The sequence below is a fragment of the Drosophila miranda genome (genome assembly GCF_003369915.1).
Source record: "Drosophila miranda strain MSH22 chromosome Y unlocalized genomic scaffold, D.miranda_PacBio2.1 Contig_Y1_pilon, whole genome shotgun sequence".
In the NCBI taxonomy this organism is placed as follows: Eukaryota; Metazoa; Arthropoda; class Insecta; order Diptera; family Drosophilidae; genus Drosophila; species Drosophila miranda.
In genome coordinates, this window is record NW_022881603.1 from 8515392 (window position 1) to 8531647 (window position 16256).

At 48.0% G+C, this 16256-nt stretch overlaps 1 protein-coding gene and 1 pseudogene across 1 annotated transcript in view; one reads left to right on the plus strand and one right to left on the minus strand.

Moving 5' to 3' along the window:
* Positions 1–16256, minus strand: part of LOC117189681 — a 96370-nt gene that overhangs the window by 22760 nt on the left and 57354 nt on the right. The gene's annotated exons all lie outside the window — the stretch shown is intronic.
* Positions 5635–9696, plus strand: LOC117189688 (annotated as a pseudogene).

The following is a 16256-nucleotide window of genomic DNA, read 5'->3' on the forward strand; positions in this document are numbered from 1 at the left end:
CTTGGCATAACCGGTCCCATCTCATCGGTCCGGAAGTTTTGTGGTAACGCCAATAAAAATCTCTGGCCTTTCCGTCAAAAAGCAGACTGGCGTTACTGCACAGAACTGGAAAATTTCCCTCGAGAGTCTGATGCGTCAAAGCCTCTACCCTATAGAGAAAATTATCAATGCTCAATCCTTCTTGGGTCCCATTAAAACGTAATTTCCAACTATTGAGGATATGGGCGACTTTGTCCGGTCGCTGACTCAGATCTGAGACTGCACTGCTTGGACGGTCGTAGCTCGGAAACTGTGCTGAATACTGACTATTCAGTCCCTGTCGGAATGTTTCCTCCCCTTCTCTGTCCCTATTTTGTTGGACCGGATTATCCGCTTCCCCACGTCTATTCCCTTGAGGAATGCTATTGCCAGTCTCTTGGAAATGTGCTGCTATGCTGGACTGAATGATTTGAGCCATTTTGTCCGTGAGCTGGGCTACCACCTCGTTTTGCATCGTGCTGATGGCCTGTGTAACCATGCTACTAACTCTTTCAGCGGTTATGGCTGCTGCATCGTTTTGCCTGGCCTGGGACCTGGTATTATGAGGAGTACTTCTATCGACGCATAGCGTCTTGCATGTGGGACAGGTAGTATGGGTCTTGACATGTGACTCAATACAAGTTTTGTGAAACTCGTGGCTGCACTTTGTTTTCAATGTAGGAGCCGAAGCCAAAGTTTTCCCACACAACTGGCATTTTGGCGCCGGAGCCGGTTCAGGCTCGTTATCGGGGTTCTCCATTGTAAAAAAATAAATCAAACTTAATTGCTAACTGTCCTGACAAAAATATGTCCCACAAAAACTACGCGACAAAACCTAAACACTTACTTATCAAACGCAGACAAAACCAAAGTTAAAAATGTGTTAATAGTAAAACTAAATTAATTATTCTAGTTAAAAATCAGATAACTTATGCTAGCAAACCTAAGATGACCTAAAAATTCAAAAATAGTAAGTAATTGTACGTGAACTCAAATTGCAAAGAGAACTGATTCCTCGTGTTATAATTCATAGCTTCCTCCGTTGCCAACTTAGGGTCAATGGCCCAGCAAACGGCACAGCTGTTCTCAAGTCTCGCTTCCCTTGTACAGCGAGAGAGCTAGCAAATCAACAGCCCTACCAAATAACACACATGGAATGTAAACCACAAGAATTGAACGCAAAGTCATAAAAATTTTTGCCTTACGCATAGCTAATCCCCATGCGAAACGGACCCTATGCTAATTGAGACCCCAATTCCTAAGCACAAAAGAAAATGAAAAGAATGTGTACGCGCGCAGACGCCTTGCACTTGTCGCTGTCTAATCAAAACCAACAACAACTGCAGGCGCGAGCCGTGGCCAGCTGCTGCTTTGATTCGCGCCGCTGTCGTCCAAACATCTCGGCTCGGCACTCTACACTTGAAATGAGCATGCTGCTTCTGATTTCACTCGTGGCCAACGGAATTCTATAATCAAGATTAATCCGAGTATGTCCAACGCGCTAAAGCTCATCAGCAGCAATGGCTAAGCCTTCCGCACAGTCCTTCAGCCGTGGGCAGGGTTCCGTAAGTAAACGAGATTCCCTCTGCAGTCCTATGCGCCCGAAAGACCATGTTTAAGACTCCTGCCTCAGAAAAAGTAGGGTATTATTAAGATCGATGCACTTTTCGAAACGCTCCTCAGACGTGGCCGGATGAAAAGTCAAAACTTCTGCTTCCGTTTTCCGAATCGTCTGACAAGCCCTCTACTTGGTGTTGAGAAAAGAAGATATTCTTGAGCAATGACCACTTCCAGAGAAACAATTTTGGTCAATGCCGTCTATGCTGAATCGGGAAGTTTTAAAGACAAAAAAAAAGGATGTCACAGTGTTGATGGTGTTACACCTGAAAAGGTGTGGCTACACGTTGGGCGCCAATTTTTAGTTATAATACTATATCTATGATTCATAAATGTAACGTGTCATCTACGCACGTCTGTGTATATAAATCCTGCCAGGCTAGCTGTCATTCAGCGAAGGGAAGCACACGCTTTGGGTTTCCAGCCTCTGCTCGTCGGCTATTGGAGTGATGTTCTTGCCCCCCCTCCTGCTGGTGGCCTATACGCATTATACCGCGAATGAAGTAGCGTGTCACGACGAAAATGCTTAACCGGGAGACACTGTTTATCCCTGAATAGAATTGTGGATGTGTGCTGGAAAGGTATCTCAACTCCGCCTCTGGTGTTGTCGAGGTCGTGTCGCCCACCCTACCATGGCCATTCCAAACCGTTCGATTTAATGACGGAATGGCCCCTTTGTCCGGGGCGTCCTACATGGGGAATTTGCCAGCGAAAGCAAAGCGGTAGATTAATACATTATAAAGTTTATTCACTTACTGGCTAAAACAGTAACATTACCCGCAAATACCAGAATATAATCAACCACATTAAAAGAGCAGCTAAATGAAATATACATATGTATAAAATTCCTACAAATACTTGGCTATGTGACATACAAACGATATACTAAATAAGTCCGAAATGGACAAACTAACTTGCTTGCTGACTCCGTAATGTTACGAAACCAATTCGAGTGGGCACTTCTCCCTCTCACTCACCGACCGGCCCTAGTTCCCTTGTTTCAAGTTGTATTTATTAATAATAGAATTTAAGTCCACTCATACCTTTTCTCCAGTTTATGGCTCCATCGGCGAAAGCGCTTTCCTCGATGAATACCTAAAGCTGCTGTGGTGGAAGAACACTTAAATGGGCACAAGGTTGGGGGAAATCATATTTGCAGATCGGCGAGAGTCACGAGAAGCCACTACCGGAATCAAATCTAAATCTCTCCTAATTAACTCCGCACAGAAATCATAATTAATTACACATTTACAAACACGAATACAATTACTCCGTCAATCCGTTGCTTCCTCTTTTTTTTCTATTCTCTTTCTCCCGACGGTTATCTATGTTTCCTTTCCACCTCCTGGGCGAACGGGAACAGCTCAAATTCTTTCCCCTGCTTCTGCAGGTGAAAGGTACGCGAAAGCAAAGAAAAAGGCCAAACGGCCAATCTCCGACGGTGCTAGATTAACACTTTCTCTCCGCCGATCTGCTCGCGACCAAGGGACGGGCCCTCCTTATCTGCCGCGTCGCGCTCGACTACTAAAGTGCCGACGCCAACGCCTCGGGAAGCTAGCCGCTTGGGGGGACCGAGCGTTCCCCAAATGTCTTCTCCCTCTGCTTCCACGCTCGCTTCTCCGATGGCTGACCGCTTTCCAGACAATCCCAAAGGTTTAAACGCCACTTTGTTAGGCTTGCGGCTGTTGTTGTTTGCTGGCTGGCTTCCTTGGACGATCGAATCCGCACTGATTAACTCGATTTACTAAGCGCCAAGACTACAAATGGGACAACTCTTTATTCTCCTTTAGCCCTTCTCTTCTCTTCCCGCAGCACTTACCCCAACCGGACTCAGCGCTATACGGCTTCTGACGACTGAATAGCCCACTCGCCTTCAACCAAGAATCTCGCAGTCGAATCTTGGATTTAGATATTTAGATTCCCTAGAGTTTTTCTCTTCACTAAATTCTTGGTTTTCCTTTCCGTCGGACCGATACGCAACCGACTCAATTGACTTTCACGAGGGAATAGCCGATAGGGACGCCAACGTTCTGGGGGCAAATCCTCTAACAGGTCCCTGGATGCATTTTCAACAGAGATAGCCTGACGTTTTGACCTGTTACCGTCTTTTTGGTTTTCCCTTGACCTGTCGTTCGCCTGCCACTCTGAGCACTAGATGGCGCCACAAAAAACTCAGCATTCCCTGCTACAAGCGCTACACTCTCCAGCCGTGTCGCGATAGGCTCCGGTCAGGAGGCGATTGATAAACTCGGCTGCCTGCTCCCGGGTCTTGATGATCACCTCCGGGGACTGGAAAATGGACACTAGCTTCTGCAGAGCCCCCTCATCAAACTCGGTCACAATTCGACGCAGTGCGTCCGGATTATCGGCCATGCGGTTGAGCCCGAGGATCACGAAGGTGGCCGGTGCCGGGTCGTTCTCCATGAGGCAGCCGAGGAACATGTCCGTGATCTCGGCAGTGTGCATCCTCACCAGATACTGCACGTACTTCGCAGTTTCCGCGAAGATGGATATGATGGTGCATCGCAGCTCAAGGGACAGGATATCGATTTGGTCCTTCAGGTGCTCGACAATAAGGTCGAAGAGGTTATGCTCGAAGAACAGCTTGGTCATCTTCTCGGACCGGAGAGCCGTGGCCAGCACCTCAATGATCTCGACCGCATCCGGACCTTGCAGATCTTCGCAAAATTCTTTGACCAGCTGCTCCAGGACATGGAAGCAGCGATGCAGCGGCTCAAACACACTCTGGTCGCTGGTGTCCACCAGGAGGGTCTTCAAGACTTTCAGGGCCGCAAGCCGAATCTCCCGGCCTCGATGGAGCTATGAATGGTGTCGGGATTCTCGGAGGTGGCAATCACTGCCTTGAACTTTTGCAAGAGCTCAAAGTTCTCCACAATTCCCTGGGCCACTTTGGGATCACGCAGACACATGTTTAGCAGGTGCGAGAGATATTCTATGCAGAAATCGTCAGTTTCCTGCAGGTAGAAACTATAGGCCACCTCCAGGATGCCTTCAGTCGTCTCGGGCTCGAGCGTGTTCATGTCCGTGTTGTCCACTAAGGCGTTCATGAGGTACAAGGCGAAGCGTCGGATGATAACGTTCTCCGAATCAATGACGATTTTCTTCTCCATTAGCACTTCCACCATTTTATGCTCCTTCAGCTCCAGTACATTCTCGTCCTGGCGCCGCGTAAAGTCCATTATGTGACTGAAGACGGTCAACAGGACGCATTCCTCCTTGGAGCTGAGCAGCAGCAGCGCCGTGTCCAAAGTCTTGACGAGGACATTAACCTCGGTGAATGACTTCTCGGACTTTGTGCGGTCCGGGTAAATGGAGCGAGCTTCGTAAACTTTCTTCGTTACTGTTTGAGATGCCAAGCTTTTTTGGCACCTATGTGTTTCAAAAATGAAAAGAGATTTTGGGTTAAACTTTATAATTCGTATTTAATCTTGGTGGCTTAGCGGAAGCCGATTGCTTGCTATTGCCAGATAAACTTTATGCGAGACCGATATGCAACCAATGCGCAGAGGGGTTAGCATAGAACTAAACTATAGACGACGGCGTTAGATCAAAGTGATTGCCGAAGTGGCGGCAGCAGATCAAAGTAGTTGCCGAAGTGGCGGCGGCAGAGAGCCCCTTTAGCGGGAGAGCGCAGCAGCTCTGCAGAACGTCAACGTTTTACAACATAGGCGGCTCTCTCTGCTCATACAATAATAATGTTAAAGTTACGGTTATTCTTCAGCGGCTGGCCCGAACAGTTACTTTAGACATTTTTGTTGAATATTTTGCTGCCGTGTTGTAACGAAATTTGTTTGTGTACTACATTTTTCTCACAGATCACTTTCTTTCTTTCATTTTTAAACAGTATCATTAGAAAGTAAACAAAAGTATAAATTGAAATACCCATTTTTTGTTAATTTTTTTAAATTCACAAGCGAATAGGTTGGAAAGAGGAATCAGATTAACGATGCGATATGTATCGATATATATGTAACATCCCTAGCATCAGTCTAAAATGCACTAATATTACCGCACGCGTAGCGTTCTTTTTGAAATTAACAAGCGAATGGGGGTGAAAAAGAAGAATGAGCAACAACGCTACGCTTGTTTGTGTTCCATCGTACACTCACGAAAATTTTACAAATTGTACAGTATAAAGTAATCGAGCAGTATTTAGTTAGTAAAAGCAAAACAAATCACGAAATGCCCAAACCAAAGGCAAAAGCGAAGCCAAAATCCAAAGCGGCGGCAGCAGCCGCATCAAAAAGGGAGGCGACCAAGAACAACAATGCCGTTTCGGCCGAAAAGGAAAACGAAATGGAGATCAGTGATCCGACCTCCGTTCCCATCCGGGAACAATGCAGAGGAGGCGCGGAATCTATGTACACAATAATGCGTCACGCGGAACTCAAGGAGTCCCTCCACAAGCGCTACGAAAAGGAGCTGCAGCAACTGTACTCGAGGGTAAGGAACAGCGTCACTGGGACCCGCTGGCTAGCCAGCTGGCTCAGCCGATTAGAACTCGTCCAATCCAACTATGAATTGTCAATTGCCTTGCAGATGGGCCACCAAGAGTCTGAACACATTCATCAATGTGCTGAAGACTGTACTCGAGGCGGAGGAGAGCAACGAGAACGGTAACAAGGCCCTGTCCTTTTGCGCGAAATTCGTGACCAGCTTCGAGTCGGAGAAGACGCACCCCATGATGACTGAAACATTCCACTGGCTGTTGACTGTAAGGGTCTACTGTACTTTACCATTGAGATTCAATTGAATGCTTTTGTTTGTTTGTTTTTCCCAGACATATTCCAGCAGTCCGCACGTTCGCTATCGGATTTGCTACTTTGTGAATCTGATACTTGAGAAACTGGGACCCAATGCGGCACTCGACGACAAGCAGTGCGACGAGATTCTCGAGACTATGCTGGAGCGCGTGAAGGACGTGTCGGCCGGTGTGCGCAAGCAAGCAGTCCTGGCCATGCAGCGTCTCCAGATTCCGGACAATCCCGTCGATCCAGTTGTCTGCGCCTATCAGTTCCATCTGTCTGCGGATCCCTTGTCCAGCGCGCGCCAGTGCATTATCACCTGCATGGGCCGCAACTACATCAAGGTGCCCTACATACTGCAGCGTCTGTGGGACGTGGACGAGAAGGTGCGCCGCCATACGTACGTCAACATGTGCAACTATCCAGTGCGCGCCTACAGGGTGGCGCAGCGCCTGACCCTCCTGGAGCAAGGTCTGAACGACAGCTCGGCCAACGTTAAAAAGACGGTGGTAAACATCATGCTTAAGGCCTGGATCGACTCCTACCAACAGAACTATGTGGCTCTGATAGCGGCCCTCAAGCTGGACTCCAGCGAGGATTAGCTGATGCGTTTCCGGAGCGTGACCAAGCAAATGTTTCGTGAAATCTTTGAGCAGACCGACAATCAGCAACTGATGGCACAACTGCCCCTCGGTGACGACTGTGAGCTGCATCGATGTGTACCGCTGGAATGTCTCAACGTGGAGCTGTTGCTCTATTGGCAGTGCCTCGGCGACTATCTGGAGAGCACGCAGGCGGACGAAAGCGACCAGGTGCTGCCCGAACTGAGTGTCTTCTGCACCTATGTGAACAAGTGAGTTGAATGAGACCCAAACGAAATCCAAACAGTAAGTGATTGCTATCCATTGTAGGTTCTGTGAGAGCCAGAAACCGGACATGGACAAGTTCGCCCAGATAGAGTTCCAGAACATGCTGCTCTCGCTGGTGGAAATCCTGGACTCGTACGACCTGGGCGACGAGATTGGGCGTAGCAATATGAAGACGTTGATCAAAAATCTATTAAAGGACTGTCTGCTCGACCACAAGATCGTCCGCGTGCTCGTGCGTTGCATGGAGAAGCTGATCACCGACCTCAATGACCGGATGAAGTTCTTTATTGAGATCATCTACGAGACGTGTGACCTTAATACCAAGCAGAATGAGCTAGTGCACGATCGCAATCTGATCAGTAAGTTGCTGGACGACTTGGACACGCCCTCGAAGATGAAGATATCCTCGTTGAAGGTGAAGATCTTAGAGCTGGAGGAACAGGAGGATAACTTTGGGCGCCAGAAGGAGTATATACAGGCTCAGTCCGTGAATAAGGAGAAGATGGCTGTCACAGAGGAGTACACGGAGCTGATCAAACCGCTGCTGGTGAAGCACGGCTTTCTGGACATGCCCGCCCGTCCGAAGCTCTCCAACCAGGAGCGTGTCCTGAAAGGCCTGTTCACCTCATACTATATGGTGGCCTCTCCGCATGTCCAGAAGCTCACTCCCAGCATATGTAAGCTGTACAAGGACTTCATTTGCCGCCATCTCCACTCCTCGGATGTGGACATCTTCGAATGGGCCATCAAATGCGGCAACGCCTACAGTATGTTCTATGAGGCATACACCGAGACGGTGTTCCGGGTTGTATACCATCAGTTCTACAATAGCAAGGAGGTCCGTCTGTGCGAGACCTCTGTCAGCTGTCTTCTCTGGCATCGACTATGTCGACAAGTTGAGCCGGAAGATAGGTGCTAGGGGGCTGGGGTCTAAGACGTCCAATCGCCGCCAGCTCTATACCGTGCAGGATACATACGACGGGGAGGAGGATGGCGATCAGACAGTGCAGAACAGCGAGCATAGCGTCGACATCATTATGGCGATGGGCCGCTATATGGAAATGGTGGTCGACAAGGGCGTGAGCCTGGCCATAGTGCGAGGCCTTTGTCGCTTGGTCCTGCGCGGTCACATCGACGATCGGCCCGAGGTGCTCGAGCAGCTGCTCAAACGCTACTTCAATCCCAACGCCAATCCTTGTCCGCCTCAAGAAGCAGGCGCTTCTGCAACCCTGCCTTCTGCCCACTCTGTGGACCGTCATGAACTGCAGCTTCGACGCGCCGCTGAACGCCGTTCAGCCCGATTACGTGGTCAAGTTCTTCATCGATTTGACGATTCAGGAAGCCAGCTCCCCGAAGAGCAACATACACAACAGGATCGCTCTGAGCTTCCTGCACTACATACAGAACTATTTCACCGAGCGCAGGGAAATGTGTCGCCTGCTGGCCAAAGAGCTCACCAACCTCACTATTAACGTGCTCAACGGACAGGAAGTCAAGACTGAAATGTTGGAGATGGCAGACAAACTGATCACGGTGAGAACATTTTCTGAATATCCATTGCGGAAGCGCTGTATCATTCGTTTGGTTCGGTTTTCAGAGCGAACTAGAGCCGCGTTTGGTCAAGAACATTAAAGTCTTTAAGACGATGCTCGACGGTAGCTTTAATCCACCATCACGTGAGGCGCGCGACGATCTGGAAAGCGACGAGGAGTGCGACACTGCGACTGTGGCATCTGAAAATGTAGTGCAGTCAGAGCAGGTGTCAGTCACAAATCCTGAAAAATCTGCGACCGAACAAACCCTGACAAACGCATCTGATCCACAGGCTGAAGCATCGGCTATAGCACCAACTGCAACGCAAGTTTCAGTGCCTATCTTAACCACTTTCGGCACTGAGAATCGTGCCCGTGACTGTCCGGGAATGCAGGAATTTTAAAGATTATTGATTTTTCTCTTCTGCGGCTGCTGGTGAACAAGGTCACATCGCTCCAAGGAGCACACACACTCACCATTGTTGACGCAGGCCGTAAACACAATGGACGAGATGGTCAGGAGGAAGTAGGCGAGCGTGAGGAGCACTCGGCACATGGTTCAAGCCACCAGCTTCTATTTAATCTACGCTGGTGTTCCAAATGCTCCGCCAACAGTCGCTTGCATGTTTGTTGATATTTTATCGATATATCGATATGGGACCTTATATTATAAGGATGTGCCATTTCATACATCAAACGTATCGCAGAAAACTAAATCCCAGGTTATCTGGCTCATTATGAGCCAGCCAGGAGAGCAACGCTTTGCATGTGTTTTATTTTCGGTGCGATATTTTTTTCGACGATTAGATTAATAGAAATATCTAGACTGTAAGTGCTTACCAAATCACAGACCCAATTGCCTATTATATTCCAAGAAGGAAGAGTACGCAAATATTTCACCGCTCCTTATTATTATTATTCCGATATATCGATATATTAAGGTTTTAAAATTGATACATTCGATATGGCAATATTAAAATTTATAAAATTTGAAGTGGAAGTGCTGTGGAAGTGGGTGAAAAATGCGTTATAGATGCCAAGACACCACAGAATGAGAGTGCTTCCTGAGACTGCCATTACCATCAAAAGTTGAGCAATTTGCTCGGTGAGCGGACGATGCTGGCCCAGGACTGTTCGGTACTCCTCGTTCTGGGCCAAACTCTCGACGATTACCAGCAGAGAGAGGATCAAATCAATGGAGAGAGTAGGCAGGCCCTGCTGAATGGTGGTGGTGAGGACGCCTGGAATGTCCAAGTCCGTCAGCTCTTGTAACGTGTCATCTACGCACGTCTGTGTATATAAATCCTGCCAGGCTAGCTGTCATTCAGCGAAGGGAAGCACACGCTTTGGGTTTCCTGCCTCTGCTCGTCGGCTATTGGAGTGATGTTCTTGCCCCCCCTCCTGCTGGTGGCCTATACGCATTATACCGCGAATGAAGTAGTGTGTCACGACGAAAATGCTTAACAGGGAGACACTGTTTATCCATGAATAGAATTGTGGATGTGTGCTGGAAAGGTATCTCAACTCCGCCTCTGGTGTTGTCGAGGTCGTGTCGCCCACCCTACCATGGCCATTCCAAACCGTTTGATTTAATGACGGAATGGCCCCTTTGTCCGGGGCGTCCTACATGGGGAATTTGCCAGCGAAAGCAAAGCGGTAGATTAATACATTATAAAGTTTATTCACTTACTGGCTAAAACACTAACATTACCCGCAAAAACCATAATATAATCACCCACATTAAAAGAGCAGCTAAATGAAATATATATATAAAATTCCTACAAATACTTGGCTATGTGTCATACAAACGATATACTAAATAAGTCCGAAATGGACAAACTAACTTGCTTGCTGACTCCGTAATGTTACGAAACCAATTCGAGTGGGCACTTCTCCCTCTCACTCACCGACCGGCCCTAGTTCCCTTGTTTCAAGTTGTATTTATTAATAATAGAATTTAAGTCCACTCATACCTTTTCTCCAGTTTATGGCTCCATCGGCGAAAGCGCTTTCCTCGATGAATACCTAAAGCTGCTGTGGTGGAAGAACACTTAAATGGGCACAAGGTTGGGGGAAACCATATTTGCAGATCGGCGAGAGTCCCGAGAAGCCACTACCGGAATCAAATGTAAATCTCTCCTAATTAGCTCCGCACAGAAATCATAATTAATTACACATTTACAAACACGAATACAATTACTCCGTCAATCCGTTGCTTCCTCTTTTTTTTCTATTCTCTTTCTCCCGACGGTTATCTATGTTTCCTTTCCACCTCATGGGCGAACGGGAACAGCTCAAATTCTTTCCCCTGCTTCTGCAGGTGAAAGGTACGCGAAAGCAAAGAAAAAGGCCAAACGGCCAATCTCCGACGGTGCTAGATTAACACTTTCTCTCCGCCGATCTGCTCGCGACCAAGGGACGGGCCCTCCTTATCTGCCGCGTCGCGCTCGACTACTAAAGTGCCGACGCCAACGCCTCGGGAAGCTAGCCGCTTGGGGGACCGAGCGTTCCCCAAATGTCTTCTCCCTCTGCTTCCACGCTCGCTTCTCCGATGGCTGAGCGCTTTCCAGACAATCCCAAAGGTTTAAACGCCACTTTGTTAGGCTTGCGGCTGTTGTTGTTTGCTGGCTGGCTTCCTTGGACGATCGAATCCGCACTGATTAACTCGATTTACTAAGCGCCAAGACTACAAATGGGACAACTCTTTATTCTCCTTTAGCCATTCTCTTCTCTTCCCGCAGCACTTACCCCAACCGGACTCAGCGCTATACGGCTTCTGACGACTGAATAGCCCACTCGCCTTCAACCAAGAATCTCGCAGTCGAATCTTGGATTTAGATATTTAGATTCCCTAGAGTTTTTCTCTTCACTAAATTCTTGGTTTTCCTTTCCGTCGGACCGATACGCAACCGACTCAATTGACTTTCACGAGGGAATAGCCGATAGGGACGCCAAAGTTCTGGCGGCAAAGCCTCTAACAGGACCCTGGATGCATTTTCAACAGAGATAGCCTGACGTTTTGACCTGTTACCGTCTTTTTGGTTTTCCCTTGACCTGTCGTTCGCCTGCCACTCTGAGCACTAGATGGCGCCACAAAAAACTCAGCATTCCCTGCTACAAGCGCTACAAAAGCCCGCCCGAAAGATCAGGCTTGGGGGTTACACTCCCAAGAATGATAACAGGACAGCTTGAAGCAGTTGGTTTACTGACGAAGATCTTTCGCGTGAAACCGTCCTACGTAACGACCCTGCAAATCCTCTAACTCATAGTAGGCCTGCCCTATCTTCTTTTTGACCCTGGCCTTCAGAAAGGCCGGACCCAACTTCGCGCTGTACCCTGACTGAAAATTGCTCTGCCTGAAATTTCTTCGGAACACCTCCTGGCCGACATTGTAGGATATGTCTCTCGACCGTAAGTTATACTGCCGTCCATTCTTATCGTTCTGTTTTTTCATGACTTCTAGAGCCTTGCTTCGAACCAAGTCTAATGAATCCTCCCGCGAGAAAACTGCTGACCTGTCGTCCATCACCCGCAATGCTCTCAGAAGCTTGTATGTTGCCCCGGAAGTGATGAAATGCTGTTCGAACACCATATAATAAGGAGTTGCATTCAGACTTGCATGCACCGCCGAACGCAATGCGCAGCAAATGCTGCTGAGGTGCTCGTCCCAGTCCTTCTGATCCTCGCGCACATAAGATCGGATTGCTGCAATCACCGAGCGATTTACACGTTCGGAAGCATTAGCTTGGGGTGCGTACAGGGCCGTGAGAGTGTGCGAAACTTTATATTCCCGGAGTAGCTTTTGGAATGCCTCAGACTTAAATTGTGTGCCATTGTCGGATACTATTGTCTCCGGAACCCCGAAAGCATGAAAAAGATCTTGCTGCATGTATTTGACTACCACGTCCGCGGTCAACTTCTTCACTGCCTTAAGAAACACATATTTAGAATAGTGATCGAGGACGATAAAGATGCCTATATGTCCACTTCTTGAACGGGGATATGGCCCCAGGAAATCTACATATAATTTCTGGAAGAAACGTTGTGACTCGGGCGCAATTCCAATCTTCGGTCTCTGGATTGTATTGGGGGCCTTGGTAGTCTTGCAGACATCACAAGCCTGGATATACTTCTTCACATCGGCAACCAAACCAGGCCAGTAATAATACCGCCGTATCCTTTCTAGGGTTTTGTGAATGCCTCCATAGGAAGCCAGTGGATTGTCGTGCGCGTTACGCAAAACGTCAACCACTAACCCTTGAGGAATCCAGAGTTTCCAAATGAACACATCATGTAGCACCTCTCCTGTTGCGTGATCTGACCTACGATACAACAAGTTATCTACAATTTTGAGATCTGGCAACTTATCAATATTGGCCCTAACCCTTTCTACGATCTCCACGTAATCTTCTGCCTTGAATTCTGGCGATTCCAAATCCACCAACAACCCATTGCTCGCGTCTAGAGTCGCCACTTCCTCCTCATTTACGCGAAAAAGAGCATCCGGAACCACATTAAGCCTGCCGCTACGATGCTCGATTTTAAACGAGAAACTCTGCAGCTTTAATGCCCATCGGGCTAGACGTGAGTGTAAGTCAGTTTGTGACATGAGCCACTTTAAAGAGGCGTGATCAGTGATTACAGTAAATTCATGACCCTCGATATAAGCTCTGAACCTATTTATGCAAACTATTGCGGCCAGACATTCTTGTTCGGTGACAGAAAAATTCTTTTGGGCTTTGTTGAGTTTTTTCGATCCAAAAGCAATCGGATATTCGTCCCCCTCCGGCATCTTCTGCACCAGCACTCCCCCAACGCCTGTCTTGCTAGCGTCGCAGTGAACATAGAATGGTTTGCTAAAATCAGGACTACGCAAAACTGGCGCTGAGCAAAGCATCTCCTTCAACTTTTCAAAAGCCTCCTGACCCTCTGGAGTCATTGAAAATTTCTGTCTGGGTTTGAGCAAGTCCGTGAGAGGCGCGGCTACCGATGCGAAGTTGCTTATAAACTTCCTGTACCAGCCTACCATACCTAGGAAGCGACGCAGAGACTTTAGGGATTTTGGCAAAGGAAAATCGGACATGGCCGAAATCTTATCCGGATCTGTACGAATCACCCCTTCGCCTACTATATGCCCCAAATACCGCTCTGACTTCATGCAAAACTTGCCTTTCTCCACATTCAGCGTTAACCCTGCCGCTTTAATGTAACTTGCCACTTCACTCAACACCCTCCGATGTGACTCAAAACTGTCCGACACAATCAAAAGGTCGTCCAGGTACACAAAAACTTCATTTCTTAAACTGGCCGGAATTACCTTGTCCATCAGCCTTGTCATAATCTGCGAAGCATTAGTGAGACCAAAAGGCATTACCTTATACTGGTAGAGAGGTTTCCCCGGAACCGTGAACGCTGTTTTATCGCGTGAGCTCGGCTCTAAGGGAACTTGCCAATAGGCATCCTTAAGATCCAGGCTCGAAATAAACAACGCCTTAGGAAGACGTCCTAGAATCCCATCAATTTGTGGTAACGGATACGCGTCTTTTTTGGTCACCGCGTTAACTTTCCTACTATCTAAACATAGCCTCACCTTTCCTGGCTTCTGCACCAATACTACCGGTGATGACCACGCACTATCGGATTCCTCTATCACCCCTAAGCTGAGCATCCGATCTATCTCCGCATATAACAATTTCTCTACCGCAGGAGATACAGGGAAGTGTCTCTGCTTCACGGCTTTTGCATCACCTACATCAATTGAATGCGAAAGCAGAGCCGTCTTTCCTAGACCGGAAACGGAAAACGAAGGAAATAAATTGATGGTCGCTTGCAACTGGTCCATTTCCCCTCGGCTGAGGTTCTGCGGTTCATGAACTATCTCTGCCAGCGACATGCTGGGTGGTAATAAATCGAAACTTGACCAAAAGTCGATCCCTAAATACAAGTCCTGGCTGAGCGATGGAATAATGTGCAGCTCAAGGTCCTTCACTGCACCCTTATACTGCACCGGTGTCCGCAGTCGTCCCACTACCTCTTGCCTCCGTCCATCCGCAGTGGAAGCATTTACAACTCCTCTCTTAAAAGGAATTCGGCTTTGGATTACGCGCTCTGCTAACTTTCCGCCTATAACACTCATAGCTGCTCCGGTGTCCAATAGACCAAGGACCGTTTGATCCAACAGGCGAACTTCCGCATATGGACGCTTGTCCTTCTGCTTGTAACGAATGCAATTTATCGCTTTCGCCGCCTGCCGGAACGCTCTCATCCTTCTTGCACTCCTTGTGAGGGGCTTATTACTGGGTTGGTCGTTGGTGAAAAGCGAATGGGATCTGGCATGGACTAGTTGTGGCCAGACTAAAGCTTGGTGTATGTCGGATTCTGATTTCTCAGACGGAAGCTGGGCGGTAGTTTTAAGTATCCCTACTGGGATTTCGCCTCTGCACTCGACTGCTTGCGCTGAACACTGACCGGCTGGCGAGGCTGGGTGTTCACTTTGCCGTTTTTTTGGCATTTGCTACACGACGGCTTATATTTATTAGGTGCTCCGCACCCAAAGCAAAAAATTTTCCTTTTGCTATCGCAATCGTGGTAGCGATGCCCCTCCTTTCGGCAGTTCCAGCAAATCAGTGCCATGGCTGCCACCTCGTCCTCTTCTTCTACATCCGAGAATTCGGAGGCCTCCTCTAATTGGGCTTCCTCTACCAATTCCGCAACCTGTTTCCGGAAAGGAATCAATTTCTGGTACCCATGATTCCGCCTAACGTCGTCGAGAAAACCCTCCCTTCTACGACAGACTTCTCTCAAGCGTTCTACGGAGTCGATTTGGACATTCAGGAGCTCATGTCTAATTTCAGGTCGCAAATTGCGCCGTAAAGTTTCCACAATCGCTTTCTCTGACATGGGAGTTTCCAAATCATCCATCAGCTGTATCAGGGCGTCGTGGAAGGAATCGAAATTTTCTTTTTCTTTTTGCTTCCTGTCCCTTATCGCTTCTCTGATATCCACATCGGTTCGAGAATCCCTAAACTGCTTTCTTAGGGCTTGGCATAACCGGTCCCATCTCATCGGTCCGGAAGTTTTGTGGTAACGCCAATAAAAATCTCTGGCCTTTCCGTCAAAAAGCAGACTGGCGTTACTGCACAGAACTGGAAAATTTCCCTCGAGAGTCTGATGCGTCAAAGCCTCTACACTATAGAGAAAAGTATCAATGCTCAATCCTTCTTGGGTCCCATTAAAACGTAATTTCCAACTATTGAGGATATGGGCGACTTTGTCCGGTCGCTGACTCAGATCTGAGACTGCACTGCTTGGACGGTCGTAGCTCGGAAACTGTGCTGAATACTGACTATTCAGTCCCTGTCGGAATGTTTCCTCCCCTTCTCTGTCCCTATTTTGTTGGACCGGATTATCCGCTTCCCCACGTCTATTCCCTTGAGGAATGCTATTGCCAGTCT